The 5,099-nt window shown below is 40.4% G+C and overlaps 1 long non-coding RNA gene across 1 annotated transcript in view; it reads left to right on the top strand.

Annotated features, from left to right (window-relative positions):
- Positions 1 to 1,295, top strand: part of LOC147846213 (uncharacterized) — a 4,200-nt gene extending 2,905 nt beyond the window's left edge. The window contains exons 1-3 of the long non-coding RNA XR_015478261.1: positions 1 to 601; positions 659 to 777; positions 1,165 to 1,295. The exon at positions 1 to 601 is cut by the window's left edge and continues 2,905 nt beyond it. This is a non-coding gene — a long non-coding RNA (uncharacterized LOC147846213). The remainder of the gene's footprint in view (positions 602 to 658; positions 778 to 1,164) is intronic.
- Positions 1,296 to 5,099: the final 3,804 nt, after the last annotated feature.

Raw genomic sequence — 5,099 nt, forward strand, 5'->3', positions numbered from 1 at the left:
TGGAAGGAGTAAGTACTGAAATACTAAAATGTTTTTTAATACTTTATTTAAAGTAGGGCAGAGGGTTCCCAGATAGCATACAAATGTGGGCCACTTTAGGCAGTTATTGGTGGCACTGGTGGTCTTCCTTCGGCTCAGACAAAATGAATGTGAGCCTGAAGTGGCCCACCTGCCCAATGGCAAAGGGGGGCCAAAGATTCAAATTCATATATGGGCCATCTAAGGAAAACATTTGACACTTATGAAAAAATGTGAGCCTAATGTGACCCATGTGGAAAATGGTATATTTGGCCCAAATGATGGTGGACAATTGTGGGCCACAGTTGGCAAAAATGTGGCATAATCATTTAAGGGTAATCTGGATCTAAACCTAAAATGGCTCACACGTGCAAGTGCAAATGTGGCCCAGTTATTTTAAAACATATGTGGGCCACTTTTGGCAAATATTTGACACAGTAAGCTCTGACTATTGCGGCTGTGAGCCTAATGTGGCCCAGTTATCTTAAAACATATGTGGGCCACTTTTGGCAAATATACGGCACAAAAAACTCTGGCTAATGCAGCTATTAGCCTATAGTGGCCCAGTTATCTTAAAACATATGTGGGCCACTTTTGGCAAATATTTGACACTGTAAGCTCTGACTATTGCGGCTGTGAGCCTAATGTGGCCCAGTTATCTTAAAACAAATGTGGGCCACTTTTGGCAAATATACGGCACAAAAAACTCTGGCTAATGCAGCTATTAGCCTATAGTGGCCCAGTTATCTTAAAACATATGTGGGCCACTTTTGGCAAATATTTGACACTGTAAGCTATGACTATTGCGGCTGTGAGCCTAATGTGGCCCAGTTATCTTAAAACAAATGTGGGCCACTTTTGGCAAATATATGGCACAAAAAACTCTGGCTAATGCAGCCATTAGCCCATAGTAGCCCAGATTTTTTTGTGCCATATATTTGCCAAAAGTGGCCCACATTTGTTTTAAGATAACTGGGCCACTATAGGCTAATGGCTGCATTAGCCAGTTATCTTAAAACATATGTGGGCCACTTTTGGCAAATATTTGACACCGTAAGCTCTGACTATTGCGGCTGTGAGCCTAATGTGGCCCAGTTATCTTAAAACAAATGTGGGCCACTTTTGGCAAATATACGGCACAAAAAGCTCTGGCTAATGCAGCCATTAGGCTATTGTGGCCCAGTTATCTCAAAACATACGTGGGCCACTTTTGGCAAATGTTTGGCACAGTAAGCTCTGGCTAATGTGGCTGTGAACCTAAAGCGGCCCAGAGAAGACAGCAGAATCAACAGCAAATAATGAAAACTGGAGCATCAATAAGAAATGTAGGAGAATGTATTCATACTCCAATGCATGCTGGGATATTTGTACTTTGCCAAACCCAGTAAGTGTAAGGTGTAGGCCAGATCTGTGCCAGAATTAAAGCAAACTGTGGCCCAGAATAGGGTCAGTTCTGGTTCATTTGGTTGAATTCTGGCTGATATGTGATATTGATATGACTTTATTGTGGCCCAGATCTTGCAAACAGGAGTGGACCGCCCATCATTCCATGCGTTATGTGGGCCAGATCTGAGCCACATGAGTTTTGCTAGCTGGGTTGCTAACAATTGAGAGATTTCAGCTGCTGTCTGGGCTTTCACTGCCTTTCTACGCCTCCCTTTCTTCATGTGTTCAATGTTTTTCCTTGAGTCATTTTATTTTATTACTTATAGCTTAATTTGTAAACTACTTAGATTTGCTTTCATTACATGTATATCTTTAATGGTTACCAACATCTGGTGATAAATTTTAAGTCAACAACACCTTTAAGATATGTTTTCTGAGATAAATAGTGACATTTCCTTGCTGCATTTGCATTTTTTGTGCATATTAATAAAGTGCATATAAATAAAAGTTTAAAACCTGTGCATCTTAAATGCATTATAAACCTTATAAATCTCAGTTCAACATAATACCTTCGGGATGTGGTGAAACGGGACATTCACATCATGAGTGTGCAACTGACAAATGTACAAAATATTAATATATCATCTAAATATGGACAAAAATTAAAGAGGAACGTTATGTTACCTGCACTTTCTTGAATCCGCGCCATGAAGAACTGGGACAGTTCTGAGGGGGAAATGGTGTCAGAACTGAAACTATACAAGATGTACATAAAGTGTAAATACTGTGAGGTTCAAATTCAGAAAACAATCTACAGGGTGTCTTGAATCTCAAAAATTAAATCTTAGGCCTTAAAAAGCCTTAAATCTACTGAAATGTGTGTTGTAGGTCTTAAATCTTTAACAGGTCATATTTTTCCTTTGTTCATGTATCTAGGTAGCTACCCAATCTGGCCATTAACACCCATACAATCACCAACAATCCATCTCAATAAGACTTTTTATTACACAACATTCACCGAGTTGTTGTGAAGCCACTCCATTGACATTCTGGCGGTGTGCTTTGGGTCATTGTTATGCTGGTAGATAAACCGTCTCCCCAGTCTGAGGTCAAGAGCAAGTCATTCAGGATGTCTCTGCGCATTGCTGCATTCATCTTTCCCTCTATCCTGACTAGTATTCCAGTTCCTGCTGCTGAAAAACATCCCTACAGCATGATGCTGCCACCACCATGCTTCACTGTAGGGATGGTATTAGCCTGGTGATGAGCCCTGACTGGTTTTCTGGCCGGCCAGCTCTAGGAAGAGCCTGGTGGTTCCAAGCATCTCCCACTTATGGATGACGGAGGCCACTGTGCTCATTGGAACTTTCAGAGTAGCAGAAATTTTTCTGTAACCTTCCCCAGCATAGTGCCTCGAGACAATCCTGTCTCGGAGGTCTGCAGACAATTTTTTTGTCTTCACGCTTGGTTTGTGTTATGACATGCACTGTCAACCCTGGGACCTTATATAGACAAGTGTATGCCTTGTCAATACATGTCAAATCAACTGAATTTACCACAGGTGAACTCCAATTAAGCTGCTGAAACATCTCAAGAATGATCAGTGGAAACCATAGACTGTAAAATATATGGACGTAGTGTCCGTGACGTCACCCATAGGTTTCTGAAGAGCGCAAAAGAAGCCACAAGTATGTGCGGCCAACCGTCGCCATTTTGTTTGCGCATCATAACACCCACGGTGGGATACCAAAGAGGCGGAGAGTGAGCGGAGCTACAGACACCTGCTGGCATTTAGCTTGGACCTGGCTTAGACACTTTACTTAGGGAAAACGCTTAATCACCTGCGACTCGTTTGTATTCTGACCACATGTGCTTGGCTGTACACTATATCAATAAAGTGTTTAGACTTTTAAAAACACCGCTGTAATACATTGAGCCACTAAACATTGTTCTTATGATGTTTTTCTACAGGAGGAAAACGCGAATTACTTCCAAACACTTAAAATATAGTCCGTGTTAGTAAATGCTAGGCTATTGATGAAATCCAGCATAACACTGTATAATAACGCTTCAGATGCCTGTTCTACAGCCCACAGCTAATCAATCTGTCAGATTCTGGAGTGCACTACAGCTCTAAAGAACATTATAAATGATCTTAAATAAAACAAATACATTTATAGAGATGGTTTACAAGTATATAACTTTACTCACATGGGAAACGGAGGTCACGTGAATGGTTTGTGAGCACAATTAAATGCACACAGCTTCCCATACCATCTGATAATTGTAGGAAATAATCCCAAAAGCCAGTTGACTGTGTAAAGCCACATAAAACAACACAAAAACAGAATGAACATGCCAAAATCAGTGGCTAATCTGACGGTTTCAGCTGAGGTGACGTGACGGCGACCAGCGAGACCTAACTGTCAATCAAGTGGCCACGCCCTTAATTATGCAAACTTAATATAGCCTAATATAAAGGAAACGGATGAGTTATAAAAAAAATTCACCCCCCTCACAGTTGTCATGAAGAGTAATAATAGCTGTATGAACCAAAAATCATTCTTTGTACCAGGCTGTAAACACCTTTTTTTTTCTGCTGTAAAGTTGGCCAGTCTAACAGTGGGCTCAATTACACTTTGCTCTATTAAGGAGCCAGGCCTAGCGGATTTTCGATGAATTGCAGTTTCAGTTACTTCCATATTGGCCTCCCGAGGGAGAGCGAGAGGTTGCCGCTGAAGGATTCGGATTTCTGCTTTCCAATCCATCTCATCATGGACCATCGTTTATCCTTTTCATCATCCTGTTTCTCAGTATTTACCTGTGAATTGATTTCAATTAATGAATAAGTTAACACATTGCTTAATATAAGAATGTTCAGTGCATTTGCTTGTCTCTAACTATTTTCGAAAGCCACCAAACTGGGTCAGAGGTCACGGAGACCTTGAGTGGAACTGAGGGCTTAGGACAGGAAGCAACTGTTTCTATTGTTATTTCGACGAGTTAATACCGTCTAAAATGTCTAAAGTGATTTTGCTATTTTTACGGTTAATTCTTTTAAAGTGATTCAAATTTTTATTCAGGATAGACTTGGTGTAGTAAGGATAAAACTGCCTGAATGTAGATTCTACCTGTTTTTAACCAGTTTTGATAAAGACGGCTAAGTATACACTCAGCCTTGGATAAGAAACAGATTATACTTTAAGTGTGTGTGTTCTATTTGATTGTTGATCCGTTTCACAGGTCTGGAGTCAGCTCTAATCAGTCTAAGGGATGTCTTGCGTTTATGCTTAAGATAATGTTCATAACTGTACGCACAAACCCCATGTGGAAATTTTCCTAGTCTATCTGTGTTTTAACCAATCAGGTTAGAACACCTATATGTGTGACGCAGTTAATGACGTTATGTGAGAGTATAATTGTTATTAATTGGTGATTGTGAGCAAAGCGGCCTAGGAACTCATTGCGAGTGTTGAAGCTGGCTTCTGCGAATGAAACTGCAAACTATCTTCAGTAAACTCGATTTATTTATTTAAATCTCTGACTCTGGCTCTTCTTCATCTACCAGACTGGTCATTCTTTGGGTCAAACTGTTAACTATCCCTACATCGCTTGGTGGAAACAGAATGAACCTGAGCTCAATTTAAAGCTTCACGGCAAAGGCTAAATACTATTGTACATGTGATTTTTTCAGT

This window comes from Danio rerio, chromosome 2 (assembly GCF_052040795.2).
Source record: "Danio rerio strain M-AB ecotype USA chromosome 2, GRCz13ab, whole genome shotgun sequence".
NCBI lineage: Eukaryota > Metazoa > Chordata > Actinopteri > Cypriniformes > Danionidae > Danio > Danio rerio.